The following is a 15,235-nucleotide window of genomic DNA, read 5'->3' as shown; positions in this document are numbered from 1 at the left end:
AAGTCATCGATCAGTACACACTGGAATTAGCTATCTTGTTTTGGCATCTGCACTTGTTAAAGTTGTTAAATGTAATTTAGTGAATGGCCACTGGAAATGCGCATAATTCTGATTCATCGTGGAACAAAAAAAAAGATATATCAGAAAGTGGTTATTTGACCTTTCAAAGCTGCTGTGCCATTTGATACAATTGTTGGATGATCTTCTACCACAATTCCACCTTCTTGCACTGATAAGCAATAAGAAAGAAAAACGAAAGACATGTGGTCAATGCTAAGGCATTGCCCAGTGCAATAAAATTGGTCAGAGCAATTAATAACAGAGAAACCTTAAAAAGATGAGTTGCAAAACTAAACAAACTTTTTCATACTACTCGCTGTCCTCATTATACTAACACTCTAACATAAGAGGAAAATACCTTGAGTGTGATCATGTGGTCAGTATTAATTGAGGTGGTTGCCTTTATGTTACACAATGTACTATTGGAAGTCAGCAACACCAATACTGAGATAAATGTGAAAGTCCAACAGTTTATTTGAAATCCAAAGCTTTTTAATTGTTGCTCCTTCATCAGGTGAAATTCATTTCCCGCAGCGACCTAGTATAATGGGGTCTACCCCAGATTGAGTTACTTTCTTTCCCATGGATTTCCCCCCGATAAGTTCCTAATTATTATCATCAAACCTCCAGGACTAACTGCAACACCACCCCCGCGACCACCACCCCCAACGCCCCCCCCAACACACTCCCATCCTTGGGGACTCAAACTGACCTGCGTCCTGGACTAATGTCTCCACAGCTCTCTGACCAACACCTGCGTGGTCCCAGACTAGTTGCACTTGATCTACAAGACCGCAAAGATACTGATCCCCAGACTCTGTGTGTATGATTGACTGTGGCCTACCTCCTATAGTGTAATCAGACAAGCCCCTGGGATTCTTATGGCAGTACCCCCTGATTGATGGCAGTCCTCTTTCATCCCAGTAAGCACTTCTATCTCTTGACTTCATGTCACTGTTTGTTTGAAATGCATTCAGTGCATTTGCTCCATAAACTACTGGTACTATTCACGGCACAGGAATAATGATGACCTAACATGGGTGTCGTACAGGAGAATGCCAACTCCCTTGATCGGTCAGTGTTCCCCACCGTGACAGAGCTGCCTGCCTCTCCATCTGCCCTAAAAATGAATTCAATGACAGGCTGTAACTAAGCAGCAAAAGGCCTGAGCACTAAGAAAGCAACACAAGCCACATGGAGACTGGCAGCCATTACATCTTGCTGTGAAATCAGAGTGAAGTACACATAGGCTGGCAACCTTCAAAGTAGGTCCAAAGTGAGTGACAGCCAAGGAAGCAAGCCAACAGCCATAAGGTTAATCCTGTGCAGATGCATGAAATGAGCTGTGTGTCTCTGCTTATACAGTTACCTGGCTGAAGCTTGCAAATAATAATGTCCCAAGATAAACTATTGAGGGCCCGAACTGATCTGTGAATTGTTCTGAGAACAGGCAAGCTGACACAGCGAGGCTGGGGGTTTACTGATATCAACTTGCATGAACAAACAATCAAGGAAGATGGTGGTCATGGAGAATGTAGGGACACTGCTGTGAAGAGACATTTAGATGATGTTGCGGCAAGTATTGAGTGAGCTGCTACCATCTGGTACCTGCTTTGATTTACATTTCAGAATTTTTACCATCTAGTTTCAAGGGGGAATGAGAGGAGAATTGGAAGAAGCACAAAAATATGGCAAGTTGGGGTTTTAATAAGATGGAAATAAGGTAGTTGCTGTTCAATGGTGAGATTCTGAAATATCATTTAAGATTTGAAGAGAAAATCACAGAAGATTTTCCTCTGTGTTATGAAAACTTTTGTCTGCATTTTCCCACTTTTCTTGCCATTGCTCACGTCATACCAGGGAGGTGAAAACTCCACCAGATATATCTGAGAATAGTGCAGTATAAAAGGTCACAGGCTTACTGATGAGATCACATAATCACAAAATAAAGCAAGAGGCATGAGGTCCCTACGGAGACAGATGTGTCATCTTTGCCTACCTAATGATTTTGAAATTGGGTCTAACTGGTTAATGTTAATTGTAACTATTGCTATCATGGAAGAATCTACACATTGTTTTGCAAGTCAAAGACCCCTTCTTGTTAAGAGGCACTAGTGATCTATTCTCCACCACTGATAATTAAACAAGATCCGAGATTTAAAGGAAAAATGAAGGCTCATATGGTACAATGCTTGTGTCCTTTCAGCCAGGAAATTCAAGTCCCACCTGCTCCAGAGGTCATAGAGTCTTAAAGGTAAACAGCACACAAAACAGCCCATCAAGTCTGCACCAGTCAAAAATAAGCAGCTAACTATTCTAATTCCATTTCCCAGAACTTTGCCCAAAGCCTTATATCCTTGGTATCAAAAGTACACATCTAAATAATTAAATGTTATGAGGGTTTCTGCTTCACCACCACCCTCACCCTTCTAAGGAGTGAGTTCCAGGTTCCCACTGTATTCTGGGTGAAAAGATATTTCCTCACATCCCTCCCTAAATGTCCTGCTACTCACTTTAAAGCGTGATGGATTAGTGGTTAGCACTTCCTCACAACGCCAGGTACCCAGGTTTGATTCCAGCCTCAGGCGTCTGTCAGTGTCAGGTTTTGCACTTCCCTGTATTTGTGTAGATTTCCTCTGGGTACTCTGGTTTCCTAACACAGTTCAAAGATGCACAGCTTAGGAGGATTGGCCATAGTGAATTGCCCATAGAGTCCAGGGATGTGTATGATACCATCTCTGAAGAGGTTTATGGAAGATTGATTAAAATACCTAGGGAGGACAATTTGGGCCAATGAACTGTACCAACCACAAGTTGTCAGTGGTTGGTACTCAAGACTTCCGTGCATCAATGCTTGAAAATGAAATTGAATTCCAATTAATTAGATGGCATAGTGGCTCTGCAGTTAGTACTGCTGCCTCACAGAGTCAGGAAACCAGGTTTGATCCCAATCTCAGGCAACTGTCCGTATAGTGTTTGTATGTTCTTCCCATGTCTGTGTGGGTTTTCTCCAAGTGCTCTAGTTTCCCCCCACTGTCCAAAGGTGTGCAGGTTATGTGGATTGACCACGTGAAATGCAGGGGGTAGGGTTAGGGGAATGGGTCTGAGTGGGATGCACTTTGTAAGGTCGGTGTGGACTCTGAGCTGAATGATCTGATTCCACACTGTGATTTAATGAAATTAGCTTATTTTTAAAATAAGTATCTATTGTGATGAGGACTCTCTAGTCAGAGGCACAGAGAGACATTTCTGCGGCCAGCAGCGAGAAATCAGAATGGTAGCAGCCTCCCTGGTGCCAGGATCAAGGATGTTTCAGAGAGGGTGCAGAATATTCTCAGAGGGGAGAGGGAGCAACAGGAAGTCATTGTACACATTGGAACTAATGACATAGGAAGGGAAAAAGATGAGATTCTGAAGTGTGAATAAAGAAAGTTAGACACAAATTTAAAAAGGAGGTCCTCAGGGTAGTAATATCTGGTGCTACGAGCTAGTGAGGGTAGGAATTGGACATTAATGTGTGGCTGAGGAGCTGGTGGAGGGGAGAAGAGTTCACGTTTTTGGATCATTTGACTCTCTTCTGGGGTAGAAGTGACCTGTATAGGAAGGACAGATTGCACCTGAATTGGAAGGGTACTAATATACTGGCATGGAGATTTGCTAGAGCTACTTGGGAGGATTTAAATGAGTAAAGGTAGGGTGGGTAGGACCCAGGGAGAGAGTGAGGATAGAGGTCAGTCTGAGACTGTACAGTTGGGACAAGGAGTGAGTCAAACGGTCAGGGCAGGCAGGATCAAAGTAGAGAACAAGGTAGGACTAATAAATTAAACTGCATTTATTTCAATGCAAAAGGCCCAACAGGGAAGGCAGATGAACTCAGGACATGGTTAGGAACATGGGACTGGGATATCGTTGCAGTTACAGAAACATGGACAGGTCTGGCTAGAGAGGAGGGGGAGTGGCTTTTTTGACAAGGGATAGCATTACTGCTGCACTTAGGAAGGATATTCCTGGGAATACACCCAGGGAAGTTATTTGGGTAGAATTGAGAACTAAGAAAGGGATGATCACCTTATTGGGATTGTATTATAGACCCCCCCCAATAGTCAGCAGGAAATTGAGAAACACATTTGAAACGTGATTTCAGTTATCTGTAAGAATAATAGGGTGGTTATGGTAGGGGATTTTAACTTTCCAAACATAGACTGGAACTGTCATAGTCTTAAGGGTTTAGATGGAGAGGAATTTAAGTGTGTACAAGAAAATTTTCTGATTCAGTATATGGATATACCTACCAGAGAAGGTGCAAAGCTTGATCTACTCTTGGGAAATAAGGCAGGGCAGGTGACTGAGGTGTCAGTGGGGGAGCATTTTGGGGCCAGCGACCATAATTCTATTGTTTTATAATAGTGATGGAAAAGGATAGACTAGATCTAACAGTTAAAGTTCTAAATCGGAGGAAGGTCAATTTTGACGGTATTAGGCAAGAACTTTCAAAAGCTGATTGACGGCAAATGTTCAAAGATGAAAGGATGGCTGGAAAATAGGAAGCCTTCAGGAATGAGACAACAAGAATGCAGAGACAGTATCTTCCTGTTGGGGTGAAAGGAAAGGCTGGTTGGTGTGTGGAATGCTGGATAACTACAGAAATTGAGGTTTTGGTTAAGATAAAGAAGGAAACATATGTCAGGTATAGACAGGATAGATTGAGAGAATCCTTCGAGTATAAAGGCAGTAGGAGTATACTTAAGAGGGAAATCAGGAGGGCAAAAAAGGGGACACGAGATAGCTTTAGCAAATAGGATTAAGGAGAATCCAAAGGGTTTTTACAAATACATTAAGGACAATACATTAAGGAGAGAATAGGGCCTCTCAAAGATCAGCAAGGCGGCCTTTGTGTGGAAATGCAGGAGATGGGGTAGATACTAAACAAGTATTTTGCATCAGTATTTACTGTGGAGAAGGACATTGGAAGATATAGAATGTGGAGAAATAGATGGAGACATTTTTCAAAATGTCCATATTACAGACGAGGAAGTGCTGGATGTCTTGAAACGCATAAAAGTGGATAAATCCCCAAGACCTGATCAAGTGTACCCTAGAATTCTGGGAAACTAGGGAAGTGATTGCTGGGCCCCTTGCTAAGGTATTTGGATTATCGATAGTCACAGGTGAGGTGCCGGAAGACTGGAGGTTGGTTAACGTGGTGCCACTGTTTAAGAAGATTGGTAAGGACAAGCCAGGGAACTATAGACCAGTAAACCTGATGTCGGTGGTGGGCAAGTTGTTGGAGGGAATCCTGAGGGACAGGATTTATATGTATTTGGAAAGGCAAGGACTGATTAGGGATAGTCAACATGGCTTTGTGCGTGGGAAATCATGTCTTATAAACTTGATTGAGTTTTTTGAAGAAGTAACAAAGGATTGATGAGGGCAGAGTGGTGAATGTGATCTATATGGACTTCGGTAAGACGTTTGACAATATTCCTTATGGGAAACTAGTTAGCAAGGTTAGATCTCATGGAATACAGGAAGAACTAACTATCTGGATACAGTACAAGTTTGAAGGTGGAAGACAGAGGTGGTTGAGGGTTGCTTTTCAGACTGGAGGCCTGTGACCAGTAGTGTGCCACAAAGGATCGGTGCTGGGTCCACTGCTTTTCGTCATTTATATAAATGATTTGGATGTGAACATAGGAGGTATAGTTAGTAAGTTTGCAGATAACACCAAAATTGGAAGTGTAGCGGGTAGCGAAAAAGGTTACCTCAGAGTACAACAGGATCTTGATCAGTTGGGTCAATGGGCTGAGGAGAGGCAGATGGAGTTTTAGATAAATGTGAGGTGCTGCATTTTGGAAAGGCAAATCAGAGCAAGACTTATACATTTAATGGGATGGTCCTGGGAAGTGTTGCTGAACAAAGAAACCTTGGTGTGCTGGTTCATAGCTCCTTGAAAGTGGAGTCATAAGCAGATAGGATAGTGAAGAAGGCGTTTGGTATGCTTTCCTTTATTGATCACAGCATTGAGTATAGGAGCTGGGAGGTCATGTTGCAGCTGTACAGGATGTGGCTTAGGCCAGTTTTGGAATATTGCATGCAATTCTATTCTCCTTCCTATCGGAAGGATGTTGTAAAACTTGAAAGGGTTAAGAAAAGATTCACAAGGATGTTGCCAGGTTTGGAAGTTTTGAGCTATTGGCAGAGGTTGAATAGGCTGGGGCTATTTTCCCTGGAGCATTGGAGGCTGAGGGGTAACCTTATAGAGGTTTATTAAACCATGAGGGGCATGGATATGATAAATAGATAAGGACTTCTCCCTGGGGTGGGGTAGTCCAGAACAAGAGGGCATAGGTTTAGGGTGAGAGAGGAAAAATTTAAAGGGGACCTAAGGGGCAGCTTTTTCACACACACGGTGTATGGAATGAGCTGCCAGAAGAAGTGGTTAAGTGGTACAATTGCAACATTTAAAAGGCCTCAGGATGGGTATATGAATAGGAAAGGTTTAGAGGGATATGGGCCAAGTGCTGGCAAATGGGACTAGATTAGTTTAGGATATCTGGTCGGCATGGACAAGTTGGAACAAAGGGTCTGTTTCCATATGACTCTCTGCACATTTCATTCTGTTATGGGAATGGAAAAACTGTTGCTGTTGCTCAACAGCGCCACCTGCAGAGCTTTCTCATGCAAACATCTTAAAAAAACATTTTTCGAATGCGCTTACAAACACTCAATATTGCACATGCTGGAAATAAAAACAGAAAATGCTGAAAATATTCAGCAAATCTGGCAACATCCATGGACAGAGAGAGAGAGTTAATATTTCATGTATGTGAGGTTTTATTTGAACAGTTGAAATTCAGTTTGCAAAATTCAATGTTCAGTTATTTTATCTTTAACCTTTGAAGCTAATTATTCCAAAGCAGGGCCCAAGATGGGAGCAGAAGTGAATTTCCCACTAAAAGAGCCCAGGAAGTCTGGGAAAACCCAATTACAAGTGGATCAATAAAAGAGAAGTTATCCTTATAAGTAGAAGTGACAAAATCTTGAGGAGCTAATCCTCCAATCACAGGCTGCTCCTCTCAAGCTCTAGTGAGCCTATCAGAAGCAAGTAGGGGATAGGAAACAGGCTGTGATTGGAAGAGCAGTGGGAAAGTGTGTGTTGGTGTGTCAGCCTGAGCACAGGAGCAGTGATTGGATTCTGAGGATGATTCACACCAGGCTCTGTGTCTCTTCACAGATGCGGCCTGACCTGCTGAGTTTCTCAAATATGTTCTGTTTTTGTTTTAATATTTTTATCCACTAATCAGGAGAGCTAGTAAATTAAATTATCCACCGATTCCCCTGAAAGCTGAATTCCACTGTTATATCTTTTATTTTTGTAGATTTTCTTATTCTTAGATTAGTTATCAGAAGTTATTAAAACATCTTCAAAAAGTATGTCTTCTTTCATATTTTGATGACTTATAACATCATGTGCTGTGGACGCTACAGCATACAATATTTTTACTTGTTCGGGGTATGATTTAACATTTAGTTTTTTAAGTAATTCTGTACTTTAAGAACTGTTTTCTGCAAGGTATTCCATTTTGTGTTCTGTTTGACCTGTCTCAGATATTGAATCTTGTTGACAATATTATTTCTCCTGGTAAATAAAAACTAAAAGAACTGTGGATGCTGTATATCAGAAACAAAAACAGAAGTTGTTGGAAAAACTCAGCAGGTCTGGCAGCCTGTGTGGAGAGAAATCAGAGTTAACTTTTCAAGTCCAGTGACCATTCCTTAGAATAGATGATAGCTTGGAAAATGTCAGCTGAAATACAGAAAATAGGGTGGGGGGAAAGGGGTAAGGAGTAAATGATCGGTGGGGATATAGCTCAAAGAGAGAGAAGAACAGTTGGAAAGACAAAGTAGTTGATAACCATCAGGCTAGGAGAATGAATAGCTGTTAATGGAGACGGTTAGTAACTAACAGTAGGTAGTGTGTAATGGCAGACTATGTGATAACAAGGGCTGGTGTGTGGGGTAGGGGCTCAGATGAGTCCTAAAATTATTGAATTCAACATTGAGTCCAGAGGGCTGCAGAGGAATTTAAGTGTGTACAGAGATCCCAAGTGGAAAATGTGCTGTTGTTCTTCCAGCTTGCGCTGAGCTTCATTGGAGCACTGCAGCAAGCCTGAGTCCAAGATGTTGGCCAGGGAAAGGGTGGTGTGTTAAAGTGCCAGGTAACTGAAAGCTCAGGGTCTTTTTTGCGGGCAGAATATAGATGCTCTGCAAAGGGGTTGAATGGTTCATTTCCCCAATGTAGAGGAGACCATATTGTGAGCAGTAATTACAGTCGACTAGATTGTGTGAAATCCAGGTAAAGTGGTGTTTCACCTGGAAGGTATGTTTGGGCCCTTGGATACTAAGGAGGGAGGAGGCAACTGGTCAGGTGTTACACTTTTGGCAGTTGGAGGAGAAGATGCCTTGGGGCTGTTGGGGAGGTGGGGGGGATGGGGGGGGTGGGGGGGCGTTGGGAGTAAAGGGAGAGTGAGCCAGGGTGTCCTGGAAAGAACAGTCCCCATGGAAGGTAGATAAAGGGGGGGGAGGGGAATGTGTGTCTAGTGGGAGGTGGCAGAAATGCTGACCTTCTGTTTTATTTATCCTGCTCCTTCTTAATGTAATTTATTCTTATCACTTGCTACAAACTTTAGAGTTTTTATCTCAAAGCTATTAAGCAGTTTATCTCAGGACATGGTGATCAGTGTGGGATTGGAACATAAGTAACTTGAGTTAGTAATGGTGGAAAAATCCACATGACCCAACAGGGGGAAAAAATACATTTCTGTAAAAAGTGGGTTTACTGCTTTACCAAGGCTCAGTCCGTCAGTCAGCAGCTAAAAGAATATATCTACAATAGATAGGTGCTAATGACTTTAAAGCTTACAAGCTTGCATTTAGACAATGCTGTTATAATTTTCTTTAAACTCTGTACAGTAATAGCTATATTGCAAAATTTTCAATTTCTGCAAATGTTTAAACATTATGATAAAGTGCTGGACTATTTCCTTTTAATAAAGATTTAATAACTCCATTATAAATAGTAAAACACTTTAGCATTGCCAAAAGTTCCAAATTCTTCTAAATAGCAATACTGTATTTCTAAACTGCTAAATGAGCGTGTTCACTTCCGTTTTTCTAATCCAAATAGTGGTTCAGGAACCAAGATGAAGGTTTCTCACTTCTTTACAGGCAAAATGGAGTTTTCCTACCTTTCACAGGCTAAAATACAAAGCATATGCCTTACACAATTTTTAAAGTAAACATTTGTGGCTCCTTAATATATCTTCCCACTAAAATTACAGTTAAAATTATGAATGTCCCAATCTTATCAAACCTTAAAATTCCTACATCTGCTTTCATTACAATTGTGTTCAAATTTTCTAAATTGCCCTCTTATCAACTGAAAGGCACTTTTTTTGATGCTGAAGCTTCAGTATATGCTAATGTCTTGGTCCTGCTCTTTCTACTGTAGCCTTGTCTCGTGATGCCTGTTCACAGTGTTGGCAATGGTCATTCTGAAGGGCAAATGCTTCATTTCAGCTACTGTCCTTCCCAGCCTGTCTTCTGAACAATTATTTTTTAAAAATGTCCCCCTTACCCACAGGGATTTCCAAATATATTTATGGATCTCTGAACTGCTCCCATGGGTGGTTCTTGTCTGAAGACTTTGTCACTCTCCCAGTGTGGCTGGATTCAATTCTCATCCTAGCCCACAGTGATTTTTCTGTGCTTCTTATGAGCTCTGAGGCGATGGTTTTCTTTTGAAGTGCTGTTTTTTGTCCTGTTGCAGACTGCTGCCCAGTTATATTCTTTTAGCTGCTGACTGACGGACTGAGCTTTGGTAAAGCAGTAAACCCACTTTTTACGGAAATGTATTTTTTCCCCCGTTGGGTCATGTGGATTTTTCCACCATTGCTAAGCTCAAGTTACTTCTGTTCCAATCCCACACTGATCACCATGTCATGAATTCTGGTAACAACCACTGCAATGTATGACTGGGGTAGAGTACTGCTCCCACCAATCCTCCTTTATGCTCTTGTTTTCAAAGTAAATGTTCAACAGATTAGACAGCCCTTGGAGAGGCATTGTAAGAAAAACAGTGAAGAAACCTTGGGTGACAAAAGATGTGGAACATCCAGTCAAGAGGAAGAAGGAAACTTACTTAAGGTTGAGGAGGCAAGGATCAGACAGGGCTGTAGAAGATTACAAGGTAGCCAGGAAGGAACTGAAGAGTGGTCTTAGGAGAGCTAGAAGGAGGCATGAGAAAGCTTCAGCAGGTAGGATTAAGGAAAACCTTGAGGCATTCTACTTTTGCTTGAGAACAAGAGGATGGCCAGAGTGAGAGTAGGGCTGATCAGGGATAGTGGAGCGAACTTGTGCATCAAGTCAGTGGAGGTAAAGGAGGTCCTTAATAATTACTTTGCTTCAGTATTCACTACTGAGAGGGACCATGTCATTTGTGAGGACAGCGTGAAACAGGCTGATATGCTCAAACAGGTTGATGTTAAGAAGGAGGATGTGCTGAAAATTTTGAAAAACATAAGGATAGATAAGTCCCCTAGGCCAGACAGGATATGCCCAAGGTTTCTACAGGAAGCGAGGAAAGAGATTGCTGTGCGTTTGGCAATGATCTTTAAATCCTCACTATCAAGTGGAGTAATGCCAGATGATAGGAGGTTGGCAAATGTTATTTCTTTATTCAAGAAAGGGAATAGGGATAATCCTGGAAATTATAGACCAGTCAGTCTTGCGTCTATGGTGAGCAAATTATTGGAGAGGATCTAGCCCACAGAAGACAGAGGATGGTGGTAGATGGCAAGTATTGAGCCTGGAGCTTGGTGACCGCTGGTGTTCTGCAGCAATCTGGTCTGTGACCTCGGCTCTTTGTGATTTTTATAAATGACTTGGATGAGGAAATGAAAGGGTGGGTTAGTAAGTTTGCCAATGGCACAAAGGTCGGTGGAGTGGTGGGTAGTGTGGAGGCCTGATGTAGTTTACAATGGGATATTGACAGAATGCAGATCTGAGCTGATAAGTGGCAGATGGAATTCAACCTGGGAAAGTGTGAAGAGATTCTTTTTTTATATTGCTTACAGTGTGGAAACAGGCCCTTCGGCCCAACAAGTCCAAACCGACCCGCCGAAGCACAACCCACCCACACCCCTACATTTACCCCTTCACCTAACTCTGCAGGCAATTTAGCATGGCCAATTCACCTAACCTGCACATTTTTGGACTGTGGGAGGAAACCAGAGCAAACCCACGCAGACACGGGGAGAACGTGCAAACTCCACACAGTCAGTCGCCTGAGGCGGGAATTGAACCCAGGTCTCTGGCGCTGTGAGGCAGCAGTGCTAACCACTGTGCCACCGTGCTGTCCACAAGGTTGAATGGAAGGTTGAATTTGAACACAGGGTTAAGGGCAGGATTTTTGGCAATGTGGAGGAATGGAGGGATCTTGGGGTCCATGTCCATAGATCCTTCAAAGTTGCCACTCAAGTTGATAGAGTTGTTAAGCTGTGTGGTGTGTTGGCTTTTATTAGCCAGAGGATTGAGTTTAAGAGCTGCAAGGTTATGCTGTAGCTCTATAGAGCCCTGATTAGGCTACACTTATAATATTGTGTTCAATTCTGGTTGCCTCATTATAGGAAGGATGTGGAAGCTTTAGAGAAGTTGCAAAGGAGATTTCCCAGGATGCTGCCTGGACTGGAGTACATATTTTTTTTTAAATTTAAAAAAAATTCATTTGTGGGCTTTGGGCATCACTGGCTGGTCAGCATTGATATCCCATCCCTATTGCCCATGAGAAGGTGGTGGTGAGCTGCCTTCTTGAATCGCTGCAGTTGCCTTGGTGTGGGTTGACCCACAATGCTGGTAGGGAGGGACTTCCAGGATTTTAACTCAATGACTGTGAAGGAATGGCAGTATATTTCCAAGTCAGGGTAGTGAGTGGCTTGGAGGGGAACCTGCAGGTGGTGGTATTCCCAAGTACCTGCTGCCTGAGGTGGAAGTGGTCATGGGTTTGGAAGGTGCTGTCTAAGGATCTTTGGTGGATTTCTGCAGTGCATTTTATAGATAGTACAGACTGCTGCTACTGAGCACCTATGGTGGAGAGATTGAATGTTTGCAGATGTGGTGCCAATCAAGTGGGTTATTTTGTCCTGGATAGTGTCAAGCTTCTTGAGTGTTGTTAGAGCTACACCCATCCAGGCAAGTGGGGAGTATTCCATCACACACCTGACTTGTGGATAGACTTTGTGGTGTCAGGAGGTGAGTTACCCACCCCACTATCCCTAATGTCGGACCTGCTCTTGTAGCCACTGTGTTTATGTGGTGAGTCCAGTTCAGTTTCTGGTCAATAGTAATCCCAAAGATATTGACAGTGGGGGGGATTCAGTAATGGTAGTACCGTTGAATGTCAAGGGGCAGTGGTTAGAGAATCTCTTATTGGTGATGGTCATTGTCTGGCATTTGTGTGGCGTGAATGTTACTTGCCGCTTGTTAGCCCAAGCCTGGATATTGTCCAGATCTTGTTGCATTTGAGCACAGACTTCTTCAGTATCTGAGGAGTCATGAATGGTGCTGAACACTGTATAATCATCAGCAAACATCCCCACTTCTGACCTAATGACAGAGTGAAGGTCATTGATGAATCAACTGAAGATTGCTGAGATGACCGACCCTCCACAACCACAACCATCTTCCTTTGTGCCATGTATGACTCCAACCAGTGGAGTGTTTGCCCCTGACATTCACTGATTCCAGTTTTGCCAGGGCTCCTTGACGCCATACCTGGTCAAAGGCGGCCTGATGTCAAGGGCTGTCACTCTCACCTCACCTCTGGAATTCAGCTCTTTTGTCCATGTTTGAACCAAGGCTGTAATGAGATCAGGAGCTGAGTGACCCTGGCGGAACCCAAACTGGCGTCACTGAGCAGATGCTGTTTCATAGCACTGTTGATGACCCCTTCTATCACTTTACTGATGATCAAGAGTAGACAGATTGGGTGGTAAATGGCTGGGTTGGATTTTTCCTGCTTTTTGTGTACAGAACATACCTGGGCAATCTTCCACATTGTCAGGTAGATGCCAGTGTTGTAACCATACTGGAAGAGTTTTGGGAGCGGCAAGTTCTGCAGCACACATCTTCAGTACAATTGCTGGGATGTGATCAGGGACCATTGCCTTTGCAGTGTCCAGTGTCTCCAGCCATTTCTTGATATCACATGGAGACTGGTATCTGTAATGCTGGGGACCACTGGAGGAGCCCGCTGTTTCTGACTGAAGGTTGTTGCGAATGCATCAGCCTTATCTTTTGCACTGATATGCTGGGCTCTTCCATCATTGAGGATGGGGATATTTGTGGAGCCACCTTATGAAGAAAAGTTCAGGGAGCTCGGGCTTTTCTCATTGAAGTGAAGAAGGATGAGAGGCAACTTGGTAGAGGTGTACAAGATAATCAGAGGCATTGTTGGAATGAATAGTCAGAGACTTTTTCCCAGGGCAGAAATGGTTACCATGAGGGGGCATAACTTTCAGGTGATTGGAGGAAAGTTTAGGAGAGATGTCAGAGGTCAGTTCTTTACACAGAGTGATGGGTTTCTGGAATACACTGCCAGCAGTGGTGATAATCAGATACATTAGGGACATTTAAGTGACTCGAATAGGCATATGGATGATAGTGAAATATAGGGTATGTAGGTTTGTTTGATCTTAGAGTAGGATAAAAGGTCAGCACAACATCAAGGGCCAAAGAAACTGTATCGTATTATACTGTTTTATGTTCTAAAACAAAAATAAAATCAAAGGATTCACAATTTTAAGTGAACAGAAACTTATCAAAATTAAATTAAGATGTCATCTCTGGGAGAATCCTTTTCTCTATTCCATAAAATTAGCAATAAAGGTTTAGACAGCCAGTGGTGGGGCATTATAACAAAACAAAGTCAACTTATTTTGATAAAATTAAATCAAAGTATTGTTTTTCAGGTGATGTAACACCTCAGCCCCTGCAAGGTCAGTCCACTGATTGTAAGGACCTGTATCATACTGGTGAACTCTTCGTGCTCCCTCTCCGCAGACAACCAAATATGGACATGACCACAGCAGAGGTGCAGTTAGGTGGGTGCTATAATGCCCTCCATAGCCTGGTGCCTGATGTTATTGGTGTACAATGTCTGCCCACTCTTCTCTGCACAGACTTTTATATCTCCTAAAATATTTTCTTCCCCACATCCTGGCTGCTGTGAGGAGACCTTTACATAACTTCCCACAGGGCCTTTTTCCTTTCTGGTAACCGCATGTACAACTTCCAACTCTACATCATTTCTTGATATTGAATTAATTTCATTTCTTATTACAAGATCCCCTCTGCCAATCTGTCTATTCTTTCAATAGGACATGTAATCTTGAATATTTAGTTCCCAGCCGTGATCCTCTGTGATACATACATCATACCTGCCAATTGCATTTTGCACTACAAGCTCATTTACCTTGTTCTGTATACTGCATGTATTTAAGTACAACACCCTCAGTCCTGCATTGACTGCCACCTTCTCAAAGTTTCCCCCTTACCTACAATGCCTAAAGTTAAATTCCTGACCCTTTCCATACTTGGCTCTATTTCTTGTTTTGGAAACTTTGATAACATCTGCTGAGCCTTCTTCCACCCCCAACCCCATTAACATTTTCAATAACTTTCCATGCAAATGAACCCACTATTTAGTTTAAAGCCCTATCTACAGCTCTAGTTATACAATTTGCCAGGACTTTGGTCCTAGTATGTTTCAAGTGGAGCCCATCCCATCAGAACAACTCCCTCTGTCCCCAGTCCTGGCACCAATGTCCCATGAATTCAAACCCATTTTCTCCCACACCCATCGTTAAGCCACATGGTTATCTTTCTAATCTTGTTGACCCTGTCCCAATTAGCTCATGGCTCAGGTTGTAACCAAGAAATTATTACCTTTTTAGTTCTGCTTTTTATAATTTGATCCCAAGATGCTCATATTTCCTCAGCAGAACCTCTTTCCATCTATATCATATAGACACAACTCCTCCCACTCCATGCTCCTCTGCAGCCCAGATGAGATATCCTAAATCTGGGCACCAGGTGTACCCTTTGGGATTCTCTATGC

The 15,235-nt window shown here is 42.6% G+C and overlaps 1 long non-coding RNA gene across 1 annotated transcript in view; it reads left to right on the top strand.

Moving 5' to 3' along the window:
• LOC140453293 (uncharacterized) overlaps positions 1 to 14,213 on the top strand; it is a 40,469-nt gene extending 26,256 nt beyond the window's left edge. The window contains exon 4 of the long non-coding RNA XR_011952338.1: positions 14,088 to 14,213. This is a non-coding gene — a long non-coding RNA (uncharacterized lncRNA). The remainder of the gene's footprint in view (positions 1 to 14,087) is intronic.
• The last annotated feature ends 1,022 nt before the right edge of the window (positions 14,214 to 15,235 follow it).

Source organism: Chiloscyllium punctatum, chromosome 27 (assembly GCF_047496795.1).
Source record: "Chiloscyllium punctatum isolate Juve2018m chromosome 27, sChiPun1.3, whole genome shotgun sequence".
In the NCBI taxonomy this organism is placed as follows: domain Eukaryota; kingdom Metazoa; phylum Chordata; class Chondrichthyes; order Orectolobiformes; family Hemiscylliidae; genus Chiloscyllium; species Chiloscyllium punctatum.
Note: the sequence above shows the minus strand (reverse complement) of the source record. Positions and strands in the feature narration are given on the sequence as shown.